Source organism: Protopterus annectens, chromosome 7.part0 (assembly GCF_019279795.1).
Source record: "Protopterus annectens isolate FY-2018-M chromosome 7.part0, PAN1.0, whole genome shotgun sequence".
In the NCBI taxonomy this organism is placed as follows: domain Eukaryota; kingdom Metazoa; phylum Chordata; order Ceratodontiformes; family Protopteridae; genus Protopterus; species Protopterus annectens.
The window spans coordinates 1,664,310,447-1,664,336,759 of NC_056739.1; the positions used below are offsets into that span (position 1 = coordinate 1,664,310,447).

At 35.7% G+C, this 26,313-nt stretch overlaps 1 protein-coding gene across 1 annotated transcript in view; it reads right to left on the minus strand.

Annotated features, from left to right (window-relative positions):
• The window catches only part of CACNA2D2 (calcium voltage-gated channel auxiliary subunit alpha2delta 2), a 5,241,953-nt gene that overhangs the window by 2,183,623 nt on the left and 3,032,017 nt on the right, over positions 1-26,313 (minus strand). The gene's annotated exons all lie outside the window — the stretch shown is intronic.

Consider the following 26,313-nt stretch of genomic DNA (forward strand, 5'->3'; position numbering starts at 1 on the left):
CAGCCTCTTGAAATATCACATATCCATAATCAAACCAATTACTCAAATGACCAAAATGCTGGTGTAAAAAAGGTGTAGCCATTTAATTGACTGCACAAATAGCTGTAAATAGTAAAACAATAGTTTTATGCAGGAGGCAAGACTCTTTGCATTCCCAACAACCTCTCCTACTTATATAGGGCTCATAGTAAATCAGTGAATGCTTAAAATAGCGAATGCTGTTTAATTGATCCTGTTTACTCGAAATGGTGAAACCACGAAAGCATGGAACAGAAATTTTTTTCCCAGGGGAAAAAAATCACTGGGCTGTTTTCAGGACTTTGCCATTTCATCCACTGTGGTGTGATCTAGGAGTTGGTATATTTAAGTAGAGGGGTGTGTGGGGAGGGAAGCACCCCACTTTATTTTGTGTTTGTTTTTTAACAGAGCAGCAAATTTTTTCCCTGCAAAACAAAAAATTGCTGTTACAAGTGTTCAGCATTTTGATTTTTCAACATATATGGGTCGATTATACACCATTCGCTATGTTAAGCATTCGCTGATATAATATAGACCCTATATGTGTGTGTGTAGATATATATATATATATATATATCAACTTAGGAATCTCACAACAGCTGGAAAAGGGAAAACTCCTTATCCCCACTGTCTAATGATATTGCACTAACAGTAGCACTTTATGTCTGATAAAATGTGATGCAATGAAAAAAATTCAGCAATTTATACTTTTGAGATAAACGACACTTGACAGAATATGCTGCATCTCTCAGAATAATTATGAAGAAACCCTATATAGTTATAAAAGAATTGCAGTTTGCCCTACTGAATACCAATGTTTCACTGTTACTTCACTCATATGAATCATTAGCTATGCATAACCACAGTGGTTATGCCCAGGAATATGTTTTATGCATACATAGTTGTTTGTTTTTTATTATATTATGATAATGTGTTGCAAACCTTTATTCACTAATAGCCCTATAGGTGATGGACCTTGTTCACTGTATAATAGTATCATCTTCTACGACTTGGTTCTTTCTCTTCTAGTCAGAGTTTCATGATTCTATTTTCCATTTTCACTGCACCGTATCTAGTATACAGTATATACTATAATAGTTTTGCAGCCTCTCCATTCTAATACAAATGGTTTATCTTTAAGGCAGCGTTCTGTACTCAGTACTACAGTTAATCACACAGTGAGCAATTTGTAATGTGGTAGATGCTATCCAAATGTATAATATTTACAAAGGATCATAACAAGAAAGAACAACTGCATTTGATAATGTGGGCTGGGAGTTACTGCAGGATACAATTTGACGGTTTAGTTTTCTGCAGTCCTTAACTTGTACAAGTACAGCAGTTTAAATATAGATAATGGTTGTAGTATTACTGGAGTTTTCTTCCTTATACTTGCAATACAGCATTTTACAAGATAGAAGTACTCCTTTTTAATTTTGCTGATGGTACTGAATTTAGAACTTTTAGCTCGAGCACCTAAGCAGCATTAAGTAATACAAAACTCTTGGAACAAATGGTACATCTATGCAAACGTTGCTCTTCTGTTATAATGACTATACACACATTACACTCGTGACTGTTATACTTAAACCTTCCTAACCCTCCCAAACAACTTACAAACACCCCTGTTTCTTTTTACCAAATTCGCAACTTCCATTTACCATAGTGTCTTGCACTATATACATTCATAGTCACACACCCCAACAGCACTTATCTATATTACATTGTATCATCGACATTTCTCAAATAAATCCTCACTTCATCTTGTTTTAGCTACATTTTCATACTCTAGCCTTTTTAAACCCCTGTATTCCTTACATTGCAGAGAAGATACTAGGACAGCCTAACTCTCTTCCTTCGTAGAAAATACTTCTTTCCTACCTACCCTCTATCAGCTTTTAGACTCCACTACCACTAAATATCCTTCTACTCTACAACTTCTTTTTCCTTCCTGATCACCTACTTCCCACTACCTGTTAGCTATAACACACAGCTCCCTTTTCTTAATCATGATATTACTCTCTTCTCCTGCTACTTGACCACCTTTCATCCTACCATGACTCTAGTATATCTCCAACTCTGTCCCCAAACACTTATTCATACTTATTTCTTATATTCTCCACACATCACTCCAGACCAATTTAATGATACCTCTCACCTTACTCCAAATATAATAGACTGATAACTCCATTTCAGCACAACCCAAAACAAAATTAGCTGGAAAAATACTCTCCAAAAACAAGTATCAATAATTCCCCAATATACTAAAATCCTTCTAGGAGGAGACATTCACCCTAATCCTGGCCACATCAATCACAAAGAACATCAAGACAATTATCTTCTACACACCACTCTAACCCTACAATGGTCAACCCCCAACTCCATTAATGTAACATGTAACTTTTGCTGCCATTAATGATAAAAGCATAATTAAATAATTGTAAACAAATATGTATTACTGTTCTTTATATCACTCCCAGTGACAATACAGCTATACTGAAAGATATCTTACATTGTATATCCATAACAGTTCCATATAAATTACACTATTAATTGATGGGAATATCAGTTGGTTGGACAAAAACTCTAACTCCTCTACATCTAGTGTGTACATTTTAGGTTTCACACAATTAATATCCCAACATATCATAACAAGACATCAAATTCCCATTCAGACTGTATCCTAGTATTAGACCCTAGCAAATACATCACCTCAGGTACAATGTCTGACTGTCTCGGTGATCATCTCCAATCTACACAGTCAGACAGCTCACACATTCAATTACAGCATGTTTATAAAACAGCACACAACGTTCAAAGTGTAACCCAGAAATGTTCATTAATAACCTATTATCTATTAACTGGAACTTCTTTAAAAATTCTCCCCTTAGATGATGATGTAAATGAAGTCAATACAACTTTTCCTGAATAGCCTAGAACATCCTAGATGGAAGATACTAAAAACAAATAATGTAGTTTGGTTTTCCAAAAAGAGTAGAGAAAAAAGCAATGAGATAATGGCAACAATATAAAACACCACACTATCTTGAAAACTTCAGAACACTTCGCAATTGTACTAAAAACAAATAACTTTCAGAGCAATAATAAAATCATCCCTAAAAAATTCCAGAGAGCCGTTAAAGTAAATCAGCCATAAATTCAACCCTAACCCTCTCCCAGTAACTCATTACTCGAAATCACAACATAATTCAGCTGCTATTTCACAGACAGTATAGCATCTTTAAAGATGGATTCCCCATCATCTAATCCTAACCCTGTCCAGTGGCCACATATCAGCACATCTGCATTCACCTTCAAACCTGTGCCCACATCCTATATAAAACTATTCAAAGTCAGCCCGTGCTCTGCTTCATCTGATGATCTTCCAAGGGAATACCTTAAAATAGCAGCTGATAGCATTATCTACCCTTTCTCAATCCTTATAAATAGGTCAATGCACGAATCCCACATTCCTTCTCTGTGGAAAAAGTCACACATTATCCCCCCTGCACAAAGGAAGAAATTCAAAAGACATTACTAATTTAAAACATATAGCAAGCTTCAAAATACTTTAAATTGTTATTCAGAAACAATTTCTAAACTATCTCCTGCAGGAATAACTTCTGTCTCCCACACAGCATGGCTTCTGTCCTTTCCACAGTACTAACACTGCACTTTTAACCTATATAGATACTGTCAATAAAGGTAGAGATAACAGCAAACTAGTCTTCTCCTTATTTCTAGCCTTTGACACAGTTTGTCACAGCAAACATCTACTTTGAATGCTCTCATTAGGTCTCTTGCAGCCCGCACTTCCACGGCTCAAGACTACCTATCCAATAGGTATCAGTCTGTAAAAAGGCACTCCACCCTCTACCAGTTGGTCTAGTTCAGTTTATCAAATTACCATATAACTGAAAGAGAAAACAATGAGACAAAAACAGCAAACTCGCACAATGACAAAAGTTTACAATATTGAAATCCATAATACTGCAAAGCTAGCTGCGGACATTACATACCACTTTTTTATAAACTTGGAGCTTTTGAATAGAGATGACACTACAGTGAGGATCAGGAAATTTACCATTTTCTCCACAGTAGTGGAATCTTGGAGTTGGTATGGGGATTGGAGGGGGCAGGGGGGCTTGTCCCCCTGCAAAAAAGAAAAAAAGGTAGATTTTTGTGTGTTGACATTCTGTGTTTCAAATCAGGGGCGGCCCGTGCTATTGGACTGCAGGACTGCAGCCCCCACATCTGTAAATGAAAGAAAAAAGATGCCAGCTGTAGAAAAAAGAAGAAATAAACTAAACAAAAGAAGGATACAAATTGCAGACCTTCGTGCATGTGCATTTGCGACATCCAGACTGCTGCTGAATGTGTCTGGAGCATGCGCAGAGCTCCAGACTGATTCTGCAGCAGCCCAGATTCAAAACACAGCAGTCAAGAGCATCCCATAAGTCTATGTAGTTAGTTACAACTGCATAGACTGAGCTTAGCAAGTGGATATATGGAAGGAAGGCCCTGGACCCATGTAAGTATATTATTACAAGCAATTGTGTGTGTGTGTGTGTGTGTGTGTGTGTGTGTGTGTGTGTGTGTGTGTGTGTGTGTGTGTGTGTGTGTGTGTGTGTGTGTAATGCCCCAGTTGCTGTATACTTGGGGGTAGACAGAACACATGGTGGTGAGTAGAGAATACCACAGGCTTAATCTATGTATCTTGGTTACAGGTGGCAAGGGCCTGAATTCCCTATCCACCACCATTTGTAAAGAATTTGCAGATTTTTGCCTCATATTTGTTCTGTTCTGTTCCTCATAAAATCTGTGGTTCCTGTATTTTTGTTACCTTGCACAGTCAGTAGTGCAGTGGTGCAGTGGTAGTATTGTTGCCTGACAGCTACAGGCTCTCTGGTTTGATGCTTGGCTGGGTTGCATTGGCTTTTGTTCCAAGTCAGACTTTCCTGGTTAACAAAAGTTAAATAAATAAAAATAACAGGCATTTGAATTTCAAATTTCATATTCTTCTGAAAGAACATGGTAACACAAAACCTTTTATTCTAGCAATTTCCTAAGTTTATAACATGGGTATTTGAAATGTGTTCCTATTTTTGGGACTGTATTCCCCCATATTGGCTTCGTCCAGGTTTTTTATTGTTAAGGCTGAGAGCTATGGTGAGAACTGAATTCACTGAATATGTTTGGTTGTTGTATTCCCCCATTACTGGCTTTGTCTACGTGTTTTTTGCTAAGAGGTTGAGAGCTAATTTTGGTGCTAGAGCTATGGTGAGAACTGAATTCACTAAATGGTAGCCATTTAAGTTTCAGTCTTCCTCTCTTTCACAAAACATGATTTGGCATAGTGGCAAGTTGCTCTGTTTTGCACAGGGTCCTGGGTTCAATACTTGGCAGGGAAATGTTTGGTGGTAAAACAGCATTTTATTCTAGCAACTTTCCAACATTATACAAGCAATGTTTGAAATGTGTCCCTGGTTTTGGGGCTTTTGCCTCCCCCCAATAAATTTTGGCCTTTTCCAGATTTCTTGTGCTGCAAAGTTCAGAGATTCAGCTGAGTGTCAAGGAGATTTTACAAGAAGCTGAGAGGTGCAGGGGAATAAAAGTTTAGTGCTGTTAATGCACAACAGGCAGTGTCCTTCCTCTTGATGCAGAAGACTGTGGGTTCTACTCCCACAATAGGTCAATGCATTGCTGATACTGTACTGTGTTGCAAAGGGGGTGGATGCTGCAGTCCTTTTTGGTGAAGATACATAGTAACTATGAACCTGTTATCAGTTTGTCATCTATTCCCTATTGCAAAATTACTAGCTTATCATTTTTTTAATGCAACATAGGGAACTTATTCCTCAAGGGCAACAGGTATTTTATTTGTAGATGAAACAATGAAATATAAAGTTGTTTGCTAGTAGCAACCTCTTCATTAGTTACTGATTTCTTTAATGTGGAATTATTTAGATGACTTTTACTTCTTCAGAGATTGTGCATACTTACTGATACTGATAGACTGTAGAAGTTTGAGTAGACGTTTGTGATGGAAATGTTCTGAATTGGGCAGTTTTGTCATTATTGGTATATGCATTTTGTTTCATTGTTTACTGGAAAAATGTTCTGATTAGGGCAGTTTTGTCATTACTGGTGCATGCATTTTGTTTCATTGTTTACTGGAAAAATGATCAAAACAATAAATTTACCTAACAACTGTACTGTATTGTACAAGGAATATAATTTAACACAGTCAGGAAGGTGTATTAAAGAGCACGTGTATGTTTCATGTACAAGGGGCCAATGATTTGAAAAGAGTCCAAAGTTAATCTTTATCTGCCACTGGCAAAATGTATTTTCTTTGAATGTGGGTTTCAATGCTGTTTCAATGAATGTGAGTTTCAAGGGCAGAGAAGTTTTAATGCTAAGTCTGTTTTCATTGTGAGACTGCATTGCTTTGTTTAGCAGATGTCTTAGTGTTTGTGCTGTAAAATGCAAAATAAAACTTTCAAATGAAGTCTAAATCATCGTAGAAGTAGAGAAGCATGCACATTAGTGTTTAAGGTAAATGGGGTGAAATAGGCAAGTAATGGTTCATTGGAATGGCTGCAGGGGGGAGGCACCATTTGGCCATGATTTTGTGAGGGGGAAGGGCGGCAAACTCAAAGACAGCCCTTGCTGAACTATACTTCTCAACTGTCCAAATTTTCACAGAATGAATAGATTTTTGCTTCTTATTTTTGGTTTGTTCCTCATAATATTTGTGTTTTTTGGCAAATAATTTAGGAATTAAGTCACTAAATAATGACAGACACTGAGTTGCAGACTTCATAACCTTCAGAAAAATGCATGCTAAACCAAGACCTGTTATATTCTATCAACTATCTCATTTTATACAAGAGCAATTTTTAGTACTGTTTATATGTTCCCCCAATATATTTGGCCTTGTCCAGATTTCCTGCATTAACAGGTTGAGAGGTACATGCAAATAAATTGCTTTATAGAATTAGGCATATCCAAACCTCTCAACTGTACCCGATTTTGGCTCAAAATGTTGCTCTTCCCCTAATAATCCCTCTGCAAAATGACAATTTTGGAAGAAAATGTGGAGGGTTTACAATTAATAAATAACTGTAATAATTGGAGTTATAGATTACTTTTATTTCAGAAATGCATGTAGATTCTTTTATTTTGTCAGCTGCTCAAGTTAGCAGTACTAATATTAAAAAAGTGTCCCTTCTTTGACAGGTTCCCAGCTGTATTGTGTGTCTATTTTATATTTTTGCATCTCATTTTTGGTCCATTTTTCATAAAATTGTGTTTTTTTGGCAAATTAGTGGCAAATCATTGACTTGAAGTTAGAAAATAATGACAGACATTTGAGTTTCAGATTTCATACCCTTCAGAAAATTCATACTAATGCAAGATCTAATATTCTATTATCATTCTGAGTTTATAAGAGTAATATTTAAAAATTGTCCTTATTTTTGGGCCATTGTCCCACTTCTATGTATGGCTTTGTCCAGATGTCTTGCTCTGAGGTTAAGAGGTATGACAAATGTGTCAGGGCCATCACAGTCAGCCAGAGATATTTCAAATTGTGACATACTTGTTGCATTCCACTCCCCTATGTAGTGACTCTGGATGTGTCCAAGTAAGGCAAGGAGCAGTTATGCAGTGTAAATGTGCAGAGTATCCCCCCATCCAAGGTAGACACAAGTACTACAGTGGCTTTTCATCTGTTCTTGATTTTTCAGAATGTTCTTGTTTCTGTCATATTTTTATACTGTTGATTTATGCTTATTATTGTTCAGAAAGTGCCTATTGCTCTGTGTTTAAGTAGCAATGCTTTAATGACCATCAGGTAAGCTTGTCTGAGATTGTAATATGCAAGTAAGCTTTAATAAGCATACGGTTAAAGAATTGCCAACTTTGAAAGCCTTTCTGTTGTTGCCATGCAGAGAATACTTACATAACTAAATAATGTATAAGCCTTGGGTATTGAAATGCATATGATAGTATTTGTAATAAAGTACAGGATTACATTATTTTAAGAAGCTTATTATATTTGTTGGAGACTTGCAGTAATCTTTGCAGGCTTTACCTGTAAACTAAACAGAATGCCAATCTATCATGTGTGGTCCATAACCTGTGCAGTAATCCTTTAAGCAATGTATCTTAAGCTTGTTTCTTGTTTGCTTTTCATTTTTTAATTTGATCATGTTTTCCCCATGAAACAAGTAGATAGTTGTTGTCAGGCAGCAGGCCTTTTTTGGATAAGAAACATTTTTACAAGTGGGGGTATCACATAGATTGCTACTTTCAGCATGTTACTTGGTACTTTTATAAAGCTGAATATAAATTATAATTAGAATTGCAGTGCTAGGAGAAGTGGTTTGAGTTGAGTGCTGCTTGTTTTTCGTATACTTGATTTTGAATGGCATTCCAGTAATGTATTTAAAAAGTAATGTATGTTTTCATGCCTCACAACCTTTTTGTTTCCATCTAGATATTAAGTAAGCTGTCATACAGCCAGTGCATTGAAATATTTTTTCTTCTACACTTCATTTTGTCTTGATTGGACTCTCATAACGATGGTTTGGCACCCAGGGCAGCATATTTAATTGAAGTTACAGTTTTTGTGGTGTTGAGCATAACTCCTCCCCTTTCTAGATGGCCGCACCCCTTCCCGTTGACCCCACACATTCAGCTGTCTCCTGCAGCCCCCCTTTGATTTGAAGTCACCAGCCGCCACTGTTTCAAATGGATAGGAAGCAGTTAAATCATTTGCTTATACAGTAGAGGGTTGATTATCAGAACTAATTGGAACCTAGGGTATTTCAGATAATCAAATTGTTTGGATAATCAAACATATAATTGAACCAGATAAAAAACTTCTAAAATCTTGTTTTTGTTCCGCATGCAGGAATACAGGAATAACTGGGACCTAGGGTAGTTCGGATAATCAAACATATAACTGAACCAGATAAAAAACTTCTAAAATCTTGTTTTTTTCTGCATGCAAGAATACACTTTTCATGCATTCAGTGATTCCAATGGACAATAAAAATATTTTCCATACACAAGCTGACTACAAGCTCAAAAAGCATGCTCAAGCAAATACATATAATGTTTACATATTCAGAATTTATGATTTTTCCTACCTGAAAACTTTGGAAGGCTGGTTCTGATAACTGACAGTTTTGGTAATCAACGTTTGGATAATAGAATCTCTACTGTAAGCATTCTGGAAATATTTACGACATTCAAAAGTGCATTATATACCATGATTTAAAGAAGAGAGTGTTGCTTTCAAAAAATACCCTTTGTTTAATAGTAGGTGATGTGATGGAGATTATTAAAGCTATAGCAACATTTTTTAATATGTAAAAATTTAACTTTTAGTAAAAATAGGCATCTGTCCCTTTAAAGTACTCTGTCATTCACAAGAAATTATCTGGTATACACTGAGCAGTTTTCAGTTGATAATTGTTTTGAGAAAAAATGAGGGTGTCAAGAGTGGTGTGTAACATCTGGAGGTGTTTTTTTGTTATTATGCATTATGATATTGTAAACATTCATTTTTGTGTGATTTCAACGTTTTTGTCTTGTTGCTTTCAGTCGTGGTTATATGGTAATTTGATAAAGTGAATTAGACCCCTCTCAATACCTCCCAGTCACCACTGGTGTACCAAAGGCTCTATCCTTGGTCTCCTCCTCTTTAACATTCTCATCAGCTCCATCCACACACCAGGCCTCCCTAATACAGTACACAGAGGACTACACACTCATTTGCACATCTGACAATGAGGCATAATTCCAAAAAATTACTCAAGAACATGGCTTTGGAACTCACAACTCATGCTCAACTATTTTAAAAAAAAGTACTACTTGTTTCCTAATTCCTCTCCCATGACAAAAACAAATTTATAGACCTCAGTCTTTATAATACAACCACTGAAGTCACTTCTAATAGCAAACTATTTGGGGTGACATAGGATGGTGATATTACATTTGACCTGCATATACAAAATTGCATAAGAAAAATTCATCAAAACGTATGGATGGTTTATAAAGCCAAAAACTTTCTCACTGATGGAACTAAAGCTCCACGTGACACTATGTATCTCCTACTCACACTTATTTATGGTGCTTTGTTCCCTACTAACCTTCAGACATCACAAAAATCAAAACTTGAGCAATGCCATAACAAAGTTGCTAAATCTGTTGCAAATACACCTTTTCGGAACCCACCACTACATAGCACTAAAAAGCATAAATTGGTTAGAACTACCCCATCAGCTATCATATTCACAGCTTCTTACTGCCTAAAAAATATCCAGAAACCATCTGCTTATCCAGCACTAAATAACATTCTACTCCTCCCTTAGTGAACTTTGGTCCCCAGTGTGCAAATCACTAAATGTTGATACAGTGCATATGCTTCTGTGTACAATGTCAGTACCGTCACAGAAACCAACATACCTGAGTGTTCATTGTAGGAGGTATTTATTCACTTATTTAACTAAATTTGCACTGCCCCTGATAACAAGTGCATCTCAGAGATGGTTGCTCATTTTCACTTCTCCTGTCTAACCATTCCACATACCTAAACGCAGGTCACTAGTATTAAAGTCAGGGATTTATCTTCGAAAACTACAGACTCTGCTCTAAATCATTTAATAGAATTATGTGTTAATTTGTAAAGCACTCTGATTCTTACAGAATTTTTTCTAACCACAAGCAAGGCCACAACAGCAAAGGCAAACTACATAGACAGTTTCCTTGAAAGAAAAAACATGTACAATATATACAAGAATATATACAAAATATAAGCATGTAAACTCACCTACACAACCACCCCTAAAACAGAGGGAGGAGGGAGGGAGGACTGCAGACTGCAGCAATGGAAACATCTACATTTATGGTAGTGGTAAAAACACAACTGTTGTTCTCGTTTTCTTTTTTTCCATTGCTGCAGTCCTAGTAGGGAAAAATCCCAAGAGGTAAGGAGGCTGGCAAATCATAAAGAAGTAGGAGCTGACAACATGCCAACAAAAAACAGCTGTGGCAACCCAGCCTAGACTTAGAGTAGATAGGAAGGTGAGTGATAATAGAGAAAGTATGCACTGAACTCCAAGTAGCTGCTTCCAAAATATCCTTAGTTGCCACCCCTAAGAATGTTATGCTGAAGGCAGCCCTAGAGGGGTGGAAGGAGGCCTAATCCTGGCTGGAATCTCCTTGCCATGGGAATAACAAATATGCAAAAAAGCCAATCCACCTAGAAATAGTTTGTTTTTGTTGTTTTGACACAGGCTTGCCCTAACAAAAACAAACAAACAAACAAAGAGACTGCTTAACTTAGTCCTAAATCCTAATAATAACAATTGCCTGCTACTAGGTCTAGCTTCCATAATCACATTTAAAACTTGTTGAGGAAGTGAGACCTGCTGTGTCAACACAGAATATGCCATGCCAGGCTGATGAAGAGAGAGAGCTTGACATTGATTGAGCAGATGACCTTCTTCTCTGATAACAGATGAGGAATCAGGTAAAGGCTATGGAGGCTTTTTTTACCAGACCAAGTAGTGGTAGTGGGTGCCGGTACAATCGAGAGCTATCAAAATCAAATCAATCAAAATTTGTCTTGTCTTGTCTTTACCTTCCTTTGTAAGAGGCAGAGGAAGAGGCAGAGGTGGATGAAGGTTTTTCCAACTGAAAGACAGAAACCCACACAGCATGCTGTGTCCGATGTGTGATGTGCAATACTTTCTTTTGGTTTGGTTTGTGGGTTTGCCTTTGGTTTAGAGGAGATCTACAGATCTCTGGAGACACTGTCAATTTCTGAAATACAAGATCCAGTTTAACCAAAGTGTGGGGATCCATGATTTGTCTGCTTAACATCTCTGCTAAGGGTGCCTGGCCCTGGCAGAAACCTTGCCTGAAGAGTTGTTGCCTAGCAAGCTAGTTGCCCATAAAATCATTGCTTGCCATAGCAGCTGCTATGAAGATAAGATTCCCCCCCCCCTGCTTGTTGATGTTGAACATGACAGTTGTGTTGTCTGTTTAGTGTTGAAAAGAAGTAACCTGAAAGAAGACTCCAAAAAAGCCATTGCAACAAACTGGACTAACATCTCCTGTTGATATGTTTGTATCATAGATGCTGTAGTCTGGCGTTATCACTGTCTTGTTCCATTTAGTGAGCTCCCAAGCAATGTCTGAGCAATTCCGAGGCATCTGTCGTCCTGTGTCTGGCTGGGTCATCTGAGTCCCTTGTTTAGGTGACATTCCTGAGCCCACCATTTTGATTCTTTTGAAGGCAAGGTATTATTTTGAAAGTGTCCATCCAATTTGAGCAGTGCTGTGTCCATACATTTTTGAGATACCATTGTAGCTTCCTATAGCATTAGCTGGGAAGCTCAATGCTATTAGATGGCATTGGAACCCTATGATGGAGGACTGAGATCAGCAGTGTCAGTAGGGACAGAGATTCAGTCATTGCGGAAGTGACAGATGGATTGTTTGTTGTAGCTAAAAGTCTCATTGTTTGTGCTGTATTTAGTCTCCATCCAGGCTGCTGTATTCAGTCTCACAGGGTAGAGCATCTTAGCACTGCTATAACATATTCCAGATGCTGTAGAGTCTTCCAGCCTTATAGGCACATGAAGGTAAGCTTCCTTGAGATCTAAAGTTACCATCCAGTGATCTTTGCCCAGCAGAGGTAAAAGCTGTTGTAAACGTCAACATCTTGAACTTGGGAATGTCCAGAAAAGAGGAGAGATAATAAAAAATTCCCCCTTTCTGATACAGGGACTGGCTGAATGGCCCCCATCTGGTAAACTGAGAACTTGCTTGTGAGCCTCCTTCCTTCTTGTGGAGGAGGACTGGCATGCCTTTGAAAGGGGGGGGGCAAGGAATGGAAAATCTGTCTGGAAATGGTGAATGATATCCAACATTCTATTTGTGGAGTAATTAAGAGGCCTACAGCATCAAACCACATTTGCAAAGAATGCTACCCACTTGTTCAGACATGATGAACCAACCAAAACTCTTACACTCTCAACTCCTACCCCAAAAAGCCAACCTTAGATTTTTTAATTGTGAAAGGAATTTTAATTTTTTATTTTAGCATGTGAAACTGATAATTCAACGCTCGAATGCTAGAGTGGAAGATACCTCCTTCCCCACCTATCCAAAGCCCAAAGCCCTTCTTGCCTTTAAGGAACAGGAACAGGATTTTTAACCACCTTAACACCTTCCTGAATCAGAGTAATCCTGCCTTCCCATTTAAAGTGCTCCCTCATGGATGCAGAGTCTCTTGAAATGAGAAATCCCCAGGAGGAGAAGTAGGAGTGGAATCATCCATCAGATCAGAATAGTGGAGAATATCCTGCAAGTCTTCCGGTTCAGACCTGAAGAAGCTGACTGAAACCAAAACTACACAAATCAAACTACCAAACTCTTATCCTCCGGGGGCTAGAATAGGGGGCATAGATAATCAAATCAAATCTTCTTAGCAAACACTAACCTGGCACAGTGTAACCTCTTAATAATAGTGCTGCTTTGTTAAACCTACAAGAGCGGCGGCAACCAACAACGCCTTTGTCGGCCCCAAACAAGGTATACACAAGGTAATGTAATCCCTATGATCTGGTTTCCCACCCACAAAATAAGTTATTCACTTTTCTGACATCCTAGAATAAATGGAAGACATTAATGAAGAGTCCATACTGAGAGTAACTGGATGTCAGAATCAAACTTCTTATGTTATGTGACAGCATGCTGTTATGTCACACAATAAGACTAAAATAACAATAACTAATAAAAAAAGCAGTTTCCATTGGCTCAGACCAACTGTTAAAAAAGTAATATATTTATGTTCTGACTGTAGAAGAATGAACTCTGTGCGGATCCAGACGTCTGTGTTTTAATATTTTTAGTAGTGATAGAAAGCTTGCTAGGCAAAATATCTTACCACGCTTATTCACATCCTGTTACTCTGACACACCTGCTATAATACCATCTTGCAGATCAGCAAGATTTATTGGGAACGCATATAAGGAGGGTAGGTATACACAAAACAGGAAGACCCAGTGAAGAGCATTTGGAAACTGCTGGCAGGTAACTAACACTAAACTTTTTGAACTACTGTGTTTTATTGATCTCTTGGAATATATCCTAAAATTCAGAGTGAATATGCAGAGACCAGCAACTCTGAATCTATTAATTTGTTTACTGATGCAGGTTATATGATGAGATCAGCTAACGGTAGCTGAAAAGACCAGTTAAAATTTATAATCATGTAAAGTATTTGAACATCAATAATAGACAGAGAATCGAAAGTTTGTCTGCTTATTATTAATGTAAGAGGATGAAACACGTTTTTCTCTAAACAAGATAAACATAAAAATGATTATTGTGTATATTCATTTACTATAAAGAACAACAGCAGATATACTTTAAATCAGCAGCATATGTCAAAAATAGTTTGTACTTTTAACTTCCAGCTCATGCTCAGTTAAACAATGAGATTTATAAACATGTAGATTGTTATGTCTAGATCCAGTGTGCTGCACACATGAATGAAGACATGCTCAGTAGGCTGATTGCATACAATGGCATAGGCACACATCAGATCTGACAGTTACAGCAATTATGGTATGAGTCAGAGGACAAGGAAAAAGGAAAACCCATTGTTTTTTGACATACTTCCAATTTGTGCTTCATTTGCTGCATTCTTGGACTTCTCCACGAGATGGCTCTCTAGACATACATGTTCTTACAGTATCCACTTCGAATAAAGGCAAGCTAGGGAAGAAATTCTAATAGATACTAGGTGGATGAAAACCTGAGAGTTCCACTTCATTACCTTTGCAGCCAGACAACATACCATATGCTGCCCGGTGAGAGTGATGGATGGCACAAGTTGCCTGGAATTATTAGATTTTAAAACTTAAGAAAATAAAGAATGTGTATCTGTATGAATGAGTATACAAAAAAAAAATCCAGAGAGTTTATTACTTTCAGTGTGTCATTTTCAAAGGCAGATGTATGCAGCATTCATCATTCTTAGAAGTCACATGTGTTAACTATAGAAAAACACTGTGATGACAGAGAAATAATCTTACCAAAAGTAAAATTGTATGCACACAGATTTTACTTGGTTCAAGATACATCTTCAGGCAATTCAACAAAGCACAGCAACTGTGTTCATAATTCAACATAGCACAGCAATTGTGTTCATCAAGTTACTTCTCAAAAGCAAGAATATATACGTAATCTATGGCTAGGCCTTTATTTCCTTCAGGTACAGACCATTGCTATTGTTTTCCTGTCTTCAATCTTTTCCATAAGAAATTTCCATTAAAAACAGTGCATTAAACATGATACACGTTGGGATGCTTTTGAGTGCCCTGAACAACTCCTAAGCTAAATTTCCTCGTAAGTGTCTCTGTGAAAACGTCAGATCTGTATCTAAATAGTTTATTCCTAATTTAAGTGCATTATTATATCATTTCCCATTTTCCTGAGACAGACACTTTTACTCCAGTTAGTAGGCATTTAATAATCATTATATGGAGTTTGAAATGCTTGATAAATTATGTAGTTCTATGTTTGCAACCCATTACTCAAGTGTTTACAATTTTTTTTCCAGTATTCTGCCCTCTGAATTCCACCTTTGTTGCTCTCTTGTAATTACCGCATACAATAATGCGATGTTCTGCTCAGTTTTCATGTATGCCTTTCTTAGCTCTGCAACTGAACCTTGACTTATTGTTACATGTGAATGTATATTCACAGAAAGTGCCTTAAATCAGTCCATTTGGACTATGCATTACCAAGGTAAACAAAGTTAAATAATAAACTAATATTCACAGAACCATATTACACTATATTTAGTACTGTCTATGTTAATTGTTTCACTGGTGTTCTACCTGGGTAGATTTCTAAATAAACTGCTGTTTTGCCATTTTTGTTAGCACTAAAGACATGCGTGAATGGGCGTACGTTCGTTGAAGATTGTGCGTCAGGCCTGGCAAGCCAGTATGTAAAAATCAACTGCCAATCATTAGCGACCCCTAACCACGAAAAGCCAAAAGACACAAACAAACTAAAGTTTAATGTATATTGAAGTCCATGACAGAACATTTAGATATTCTTACATTTGCAGCAGGTTATGGCCTATTTAAAACCCATTCATTTTTTAGGCCTATGCTGTGAGATCTGTGCGGCGTCAAAGGAAAACACAAACTGCTAAGGCCTGCAGATGAAGTAGAACGTAAACATTGAGAAAGGCAGAAAACAGTGAAGGGCACCCAATATAATACTCACTCCAAGCAGTGTGATGTTACCACAGCAGAGAAAATGTGCCATATAAACTAAAACAGCTGTTAAGGGCATGTCTGGAAGAAAGACACTCTTAACTAAAAGTGCAACTACATTTGGTTGTAAAAGAACTTGAAGGGTCAGTACTTATCTAGACATATGATAGAACAAACGTTGATGTATGGTGGCCATTACTTACCAGTCACCAGCTGGACAGAGCCATCTGTAGTTCTGGTACTGTCTGGGAAGAATGACAATCTGTGAACAGGATAGAGTTTCATATAGAACTTAAAACAGAAAATGGATGGAGAAAGGAAAAATGACAAAAGGTGAATCCACTTTGACAGAAAAGGAATGTACAAGCAAATGGTGGAATGGTCAATGGAGAAATGAATGTACATTGACTCTAAAAATTTTAGCGTTACATGGCAGTTAAGGAAAAATGAGAAATAAGGCTAAACATAAAACTTTAGTTATGATGCACCCCATTATGTACAATCAATAAATAGTATAGATGACAAACAACAGAAAAGTGAGAAACTGTTTTACACAAACAACAATCAAATTACTTAGAAAATCAAGTTTACTGTCTTACCACATAAAGTGTCTAATATTTTCTGATATGTTATAAATGAGAACATATTGATATATCAGTTTCTATTATTCTCTTATTATATAGCTAATATGTGAACCGGATATAATGTGGTTTAATAAACATTCTGTTATGTTTATAATATTTTATGGATAGGAAAAATGCATGTGTAATATATATGTTGAATATTTAGCCCCAGCATCAGATAAAAAGTGGTCTTTCATGGCCCAATCAAAAGATTCTAGTCAATAAATGCAAAATAAAATATAATAATAAATATGACTTACAGAACTTCAGTAATACATGAGCCAGCCATGGTGATAATTACAGGGTAAAAATGAATGTGATGGCTGCTTGGATGGCATAAAGTGATAAAGCTCCAACTATGGCTGAGCCAGCCTGGGTATGATAAGTGGCAGGGTGGGATTGGCATTACCATCCCTGGTGGGAAAGCAATTCTGTGAGCATCTCCTGTGACAATGCTTGTTGTAGGCTGGGGACATTGCTATCGGGAGTCATGGTTCAAAGGGGGAGCATAGGGTGGGGACATGGCTGAGCTGATGTGGCGGGAGGGGTTAAATGTCTACATGTCTCCACTGGACTCCCACCCTCAGGCATTACCACAGGACCATTGGGGGAATAACTGGGGAGATCAAAATTGAACCCTGCCATTGAATATTGGTGGCCAGACACCCAGGATGCCATTAATATCTACACTGGCCCAAACCCTATCAGAGGAAGTCCAGGGATGGGTGGGGTGGGGGCAGAAGGGAAATATTGGGGGAAGGGGAATGTCCAAAGTCAAGAATAATTGCTAACTGTGACTCATTCACTTTAAAAGGTTAACAGAAGAACAGGCTTTGCTTAATGATGTATTTTGTGAACAACCATGAAATTTAAATGTCTAGCATTAATGAGTGGTAGTAATTCTCAGTGTTTTACCAGGAAATCAAAGAAATGTACATGGATATGAGGCAAAGTCAGTCTTGTTCTGCAAAATCAGGGGCAGTTGAGAGGTATGATGGTGGTAGTGAAACTCAAAGTAGCTTTCCTTTTGTTCACCAAATACTCTCTTACTCCTTTGCTATTCCTTAGTACACAAGACAGTTACATAACCATCGTTTATGTAGTATACAAGGCAATTACATAATCATTGTTCATGTACAGTAGTATACAAGGCATTTACATAATCATCATTCCTGTAATATACAAGGCAGTTACATAATTATCGTTCCTGTAGAATAAAAGGCAGTTACATAATCATTGTTCACACAGTATAGAAGGCAGTGACATAATCATCGTTCCTGTAATATACAACGCAGTTACATAATCATCATTATACAAGGCAGTTACATAATGCTCATTCATGTAGTAGACAAGGCAGTTACATAATAATCATTTACATAATCATCGTTCATGTAGTATATAAGGCAGTTACATAGTCATCGTCCATGTAGTGTACAAGGCAGTTACATAATCATTGTTTATATAGTATGCAAGGCAGTTACATAATCATCGTTCACGCAGTATACAAGGCAGTTACATAATCATCGTTCATGTAGTATATAAGGCAGTTACATAGTCATCGTTCATGTAGTGTACAAGGCAGTTACATAATCATCGTTTATATAGTATACAAGGCCATTACATAATCATTTTTCATGTAGTATATAAGGCAGTTACATAGTCATTGTTCATGCAGTGTACAAGGCAGTTACATAATCATTGTTTATATACTATACAAAGCCGTTACATAATCATTGTTCATGTAGTATACAAGGCAGTTATATAATCATTGTTTATATAGTATACAAGGCCATTACATAATCATCATTCATGTAGTATACAAGGCAGTAACATAGTCATCGTTCATATAGTATACAAGGCAGTTACATAATCATCGTTTATATAGTATATAAGGTAGTTACATAATTATGGTTCAGGCAGTATACAAGGTAGTTATATAATCATTGTTCACGCAGTATACAAGGCAGTTACATAATCATTGTTCATGTAGTATACAAGGCAGTTACATAATTATCGTTCATGTAGTATACAATACAGTTACATAATCATCATTTTTGTAGTATACAAGGCAGTTACATAATCATCGTTCATGTAGTATACAAGGCAGTTACATAATCATCGTTCATGTAGTATACAAGGCAGTTACATAATCATCATTTATGTAGTATACAAGGCAGTTACATAATCATTGTTGATGTAGTATACAATGCAGTTACATAATCATCATTTATGTAGTACACAAGCACACGCACGCACACACACACACACACACACACACACACACACACACACACACACACACACACACACACACATGGAGTGCTGAAGAGTCCGGAGCTGAGAAGCAGATGGAGTACCCATTGTACCAGTAGAACATTTGGACACTCCAATTATTCTAAAAAAAAACTTTTAGCTTTGTATACTCTTGTCAAGTATTAATGCTGGTTCTGATCTGTTACTGTATCTTTGTATGGTTGTACAGGGACGTCACCTATTGATCTACAGCAACATAAAAGTAGTATCTACAATGTACAACAGTTTTGAACTGTACATTGTCTTAAAAGAATGAAAAATGTCTATTATAGCATCAATTTAAAGGATGATGAACAAGATGGACAAGTGAAAATATCATTAATGTGAAAACTACATGATATTCTGAGATCATTTTATGCACATAATAGTCTGTCTCCTATTGGAATGTCAAAATTCAGTGTTTCACCATGTCATGTATGAAAAGAAGTTTTTTAATTCAACAGTCATTAAGATTAGGATTGTGGGCATGATATGCATCCAGTTTAACCTGTAAGTAACACCCTCTGAATTCCAATGAATTATTTATGTCTTCACCTCTCATGATATCAGGAGTAGCATCCATTAGCTGTATACTGACGTTCAGCATTCTCTTCACTACAAGTTTTTACAAGTAGTTAGCTGAACTACTTTTCCAATGCTAAAGTCAGCATCTCCTGTAGCACCTATATATATATATATATATATATATATATATATATATATATTTTTTTTTTTGGGGGGGGATTGCAGCAGATGCCTGTTTTATTTATATATTTACAGTATAAAAAAGCTCCACATATTCAGGTGCTTACATTTTTCTTAAGGCTGATATCCTGTAAGTTTTCTATATTGCTTTTTCATATTATAAGAAGCTGCTTTAAGTCTTTGCCTTTAGATAACACAAATGAAAAATCTTAAAGCAGCTTGTTATATATATATATATATATTTTTATTTTTATATGAAGCAACTTTAGGCTTGCTTAGTTTGTGTTATATAAAGTAATATAAATACACAATAATTCTATAAATATATAGTTTTTAATTTATTGTTTTAGAGATTATTAATTTGACAATCCATAGAGGTGATATTGTTTACCAGACTGAATATTATGAGTATAAATGGATTGTACATGTTAATGCTTTGAATACTCCAGATTTTAATGAATCATGCTCTTTAAAACCTGTTTTAAGGCTATATGGTTTACATCATTGATTGAATAATTGATTAATATAGTAATTATTTGTATGGTATTTAAATGTTTTGTGGTTTGGACATTTTTTGTTATACATGATGAAACATTTTTGAATGTGAAAGCTTATACTCTGATTAAATATTTTTAAACTGTGCTATTATTTGTTTTATGTTTTGTTATATAAAGGATGAGATTTTATGGATTATTTATAGCCATCTCAGACTTTGGAGTCATTAAATCACCATATTTCCAGACTTACTTTAGGGGATCCCAACATTTCAAATGGTTATCATAAATGAAACCAATTCTTTGTAGCATATAGCATTGGTTATTATAGCAATAACCCACGCCTGGGTGTGGGTAATGCTGGATTTACCAACGGTTGGTGTGGTTTGGTCATGAGGACGAAGCCCGAGTGGCCAAAAAAAGTCAACTGTGGGTAAATCCAGGATTACCCACACCCAGGCGTGGGTTATTGCTATTATGCAATGACATTATTTAAGAAAAAGAATAATTATTTTTCTTAAACAATGGCATTGTATAATGCCTCCTTGCTGCCCTTCCGCAGCAGTCTGGTATTCTACGACAGTTCTGATGTACTGCACATGCGTATGCCTATGCAGTACATCAGAGCTGTGGGCAAAAGCAATGGAGAAAGCAAGATCTCCGTTACTTTTTACAAACTGTTTTGCTATGTTAAATGAGTTTAACATAGCGAGACAGCTTTAAATAAAGCAACGGAGAATCTCTGTTGCATTTTTTAAAGCTGTCTTGCTATGTTAAACCCATTTGACATAGCGAGACAGTTTTGAAAAAAGCAACGGAGAAAGCAAGATCTCCGTTGCTTTTTACAAACTGTCTCACTATGTTAAAGGAGTTTAACATAGCGAGATAGCCTTAAAAAAAGCAACGGAGAATCTCTGTTGCTTTTTTTAAAGCTGTCTCGCTATGTTAAACTCCTTTAACATAGCGAGACAGTGTGAAGCAATGGAGATCTTGCTTTCTCTGTTGCTGTAAAAAAAGTTATAGTAATGGAAAAAGTCCGGGCGACCAAACCTTTTTCCATTACTATAACTCTGATTTACAATGTGCACACTGACCAATCAGCGTGCACGTTTTTGAATATTAATGGGGGGTCGTTGTATAATAATATTTTTGGTCCTATACATGTCACATGGAAACTTTAGCTGTGGAATAATTGAATGCATCCTAGGCATACTAAACCAAAACGCTGAGTGCATCTTAGGCATAATAAACCATTATGTTGTGCATGGAGTGCCATGACTATGCTCAAAAAATGGTCAAAATATATACTGGTTCAGCACTGCTATAGCACAAGACCAAAAGTGAAGCACATCCTATGTATTAGAGTCTGGTCTGCACTAAAACAGGGAAATTCTCACCAGTAAATAACAGTATTACAGCATGAAACAGCTTTGTTTCAACTCCTGATTCTGCCTTCTGTCTGGTAAAGTGCACAGACTACTTTGGATACAACTGCTTCCCTTACACTCAGAATATGTAAGGATGTTAATCACTTCCCCATTGCTTTTTCTGCTATCAAAGCTGGCACAGCACAGCATACATTTTCTTCCTTACTTTTGACTTGTTTGTAGTACATTGAGAAGATAAATCTATGTGCTACAAAGAATTATGAAAGGATCTCCATTTGTAACTACATGTTATGTGTTCTTAACATGGATGCCAAGATTCAGCTCTCAAGCTTCACTCTTGAGGGGAATTTCTTGGTATCCTTGTCAAGAACACATAAGAAGTAATGTATGATATGTGACCTAACTATAATACTCTATTTCAAATCTATGTATAGTAGCTGCTACTTCCCGCTATATTTTATATGAGGCATTATCGCTGGTAAATGTTTATTACACTCCTAGAGTCTGTCAAATGATGGCCTATCATTTACAGATGGTCATTACTATAGCATCCATTCCCTTTCTATTATTAAATAGTGAGGGATTAATATTGTGATGGGTTGCTCTGATCTACCAGCCAGGAGAAGGTCTGTTTTTGGTGGGACAGCCTCCACCAGTGAATTTTTTAGTATGATCTGTACAGAAATAATTATGAGAGCTCCACATCTATGCAGGTTATTGTTTCTAAACAATTTATCTTTTTTTCTTCAAATGGATAAATATGTAAACTAGAGATGAGAGGAAACTGCCTTTGCAAGGATGGTGGGGAGGACATGTTGGATTTAAAAGGTAACACCATAAGCTGACACATTAGAGCCTTTGAGTTTGGGTAGTACAGGACTACCATGTTCTCATTTTTGATTTTTTTCTGTATTTTAATGCATAAGTGGAGACTACTGCTGTATTATCTGCATTTCCTTTGTAATTTATAGTTGATATTCTATGATTTGTACTGTGGAACTGACTTAAAAAATACCTATTCCAGCAATTTTCAGGACAGGCTAATGTTTAATGTATACCCTACAACCACCAATCTGCAAAAATTTTACTTCTTGAAGGCTATTTTGGCAGAGGCGCTAAAGTGTAATAAAATATTGGATCTGTACCTTGTTGTTTTTTTTCTTGATGTTTAATGCATAACCTGAAGCTGATGACTATTTCACATTGTGGGCTCCAGATAGCTATATCCTACAAATGGCATACAGTCCAGGCTAGTAAAGTCATTTTGCTCTTGGAAAATGGTGGTAGAGGGGGTGCTGTGTAGAATTTAAAGTTGTGCAGATAGTTTTATTTGGGCTGACTGAGTGTTAGACCTAGAATGAGATTTTTGGTGCTGTTAAGGCACTACTTTTTCTCCTCTCAAAAAGGCATTCTCCTAGAGAATTTAAAAAATGGGTTTCTTCTTTTAAACAGATATCATGGAACATCAGCAGATTTGTATACTCCCTGGAATGACCAGAGAAGTTTCCACACCTCAGAGTAGCACAACACTCATTGCTATCCTTACAATAACCCCATTTCTCCAGTACTAAATTCTTAAATCAGTTGGTGTACTCCTCATCGTATATCAAGAGACTTGAGGCAGATCTCAACTATTTTGCTCCACTAGGACACTGCTGACCAGATGATTAAAGACGTACAGGAAAAGACTTGTGTTAGTTGAATGGGCCCTGAAAAGCACTGGCAAGGTCAACATGTAACTGTTTTTCATGTTCTTTATCAAATGGATTTGAGGTGAAAAAATGGAATAAAGTAATGAACCAGAAAATGAATTCTAGTAGAGGTCACATAAATGTAGCTGGGGATTGTAACTGTATTATATTTCCCGGAGACTTAATTTCAGTCATTGATAAGGAACTTTCTCCTATTAACAAAGTAATGATTTAGGCTAAAGAGATGCTGTAGCAGATATGTTTCCAAGTGACTGTAGATCTGTAGGATATATAAATCACTGACTTCAAAAGACAAGAACTAAGAATTATGCGACCCGTACTTTGTACCTTATGTCTGGCTCCATGCAGGTGACTGTCAGTCAGCTATCTGATCACAAAGCCTAACACTCTAGTATGGATCAGAAGAGACATGTAAACTTCTATGAGAGTAAAAGAAAGCTTTTCTGAGTGGTTATGTGAAGGCTGCACTTGCATTCAAGCAGAAATTCTTTTAATCATCTCATGGACACAGCCTATAAAAGCAGGCATACTCCTGATGGAGTATGTAGAAGAAGTGATTGGGAAAGGATAACATGTTAATCTTACCTTGAAAGTAATATGAAATGCAAGGATACTGGTAAAATTCAACTAACAAGTATCCCATCAAGAAACCATGCACTATTCTGAGGCAAATGATACCAATTTTATTCAGACTAACAGTCCAAATTCCTAGGGCAAGCCTCAATTGGAATGCAAGAACACCACATTTAACTGCAACAGAATGCTAAAGTGTAGTTTAAGTTTTAGAAAAAGAAAGACTGCTACATTTAATTGAACTTAAATATAATAGCAAATATAGTTACTTACCTAGAATTCCCAGTTGTTCTAATATAAATAAATTAAAATTAATGGAGCAATAAAAGGAATACATTAATAAAACACCTAAAAACTATTAAAGGAAATGTTATTTTTCTACAACAAATCTATTTAATTAAAGGGAATGTAGATCTGTTGGGCAAATTTAGACATAAAATTATTGCTTACACATGTTTTAGGAAAAAAGAGGTCATGCATTCTTTGAAAGAAATCATAGTTAATGCCAACATTTTGCGTACTATTTCTGACTCTGTTCATATAGTATAGTAAATATTGTATATAATAGTAATGTACATAAATTAGCTAACTTTTATTTGACATCCTTTTTGTGTTTTGTTTCCCACGAGAATTTGTTGATCTAATATAGAATTTGTTCATTAAAATTGGTACATTCATTTCACAATCATTTGACAGTAAAAAGATATAGACAAGACTAACCACTATCTCCTCTCTTATTTGCATTAGCTATTGAGCCAGTAGCCAACTGTACTGGATTCAACAGTAGTATAGAACGTTATAGTGTAAGTAATTATTATAAAAGTAAAATAAAGCTTTTTGTGGATGATATTTTATCATAAGGTGATATCAATAATTCATTTGAAGAATTAAAGAAATTAACATATGAAATTTAATGAAATTTAAAATGAGATTATTTTAATAAATCAACAAGTAAGTAATTTAATAAAGAACAAATTTAACTATAATTGGGATAATGAAGAATTTAAATATGCAGGTATCATAATAAAACTTGAAATTAATAATATAATTGATTCTAATTTTCAAAATCTTATTGCTGACATAGATTTCTTAATAACGTGGTGGAACACCATCTATTTTTCTATAAAAATGGTTATTTCCTTTAAAATTATGTTTCTTCCTAAAATAATTTATGTCCTACAGTCAATAGCTATTCAGCCTAATAAAATTTCTAATAAGAAAGCTAGAAAAATTTCTAATTTCATTTGTATGTTTCCTAATAAATCAAAAACTTTCCATAAAAATCATATCAGATTATGTGAATATGGATGATTTCAATTTCCAGACTTGGAGTCCTATTCTTAAGCTACAATAGTTACAGTAATATTATTTTGATTAAATTTAAATTATAACAGCAAGTGGAAAAGCATTCAGAAGCAAACTATATCAGCATCATTTAAATGTATAGAACAAAACAAATTTGATGTGATTAATAATAAATTCTTATGGTTTCTTAAAACTCTTTTAGAAGAAATGTTAATTCAGAAAATAAATACAATATATATTAATTTGTTACTTAAACATTTTAATTTTTGTTTATTTATAAAGCTTCAACACTTAAAACATGGAGATTTAAATGTTTCTTACTGCTTTTTGCATGGATTGATAGAAAGCTACGATTATATTAAGTAGGAATATTTAAGAACAAAAATATATACCAAGGTCAGATTTCTATGACAAAATCACTTTAGTTACAACTATGGAAATCATAATGAAGTATGATTTGGACAAGTCACACACGTTGCTAATACTTGCCAATGCTAACAAATTTAATGAATACTTGTTTATGATAAATGAAGAGGGAGAAAACAATACCTAGCATTTATAATACAATAATTCAACATTTAGTGAATAATTATCTGCAATTAATTATCTTTCAAAAATTAAAAAGAAAATCTTAATGAATAGTAGTAGTAATGCTGACTCAAAATATTGGAGAGTTTTTAGATTCAACTGATATTAATTTTAAATTAAAAAAGATAAAATGTCATTAATAAAATCTGTTAAATTTACCAGTTACATCTTATATTTGAAGATATTTCCATGGAAATATTTACACAGACTTTTTATCACATCCTATAAAATTTCTAAGTTTAAGAAAGATAGCGTAGCAAAATGTTGGAGGTGTAATGCTATAATTAAACCAAATTGGG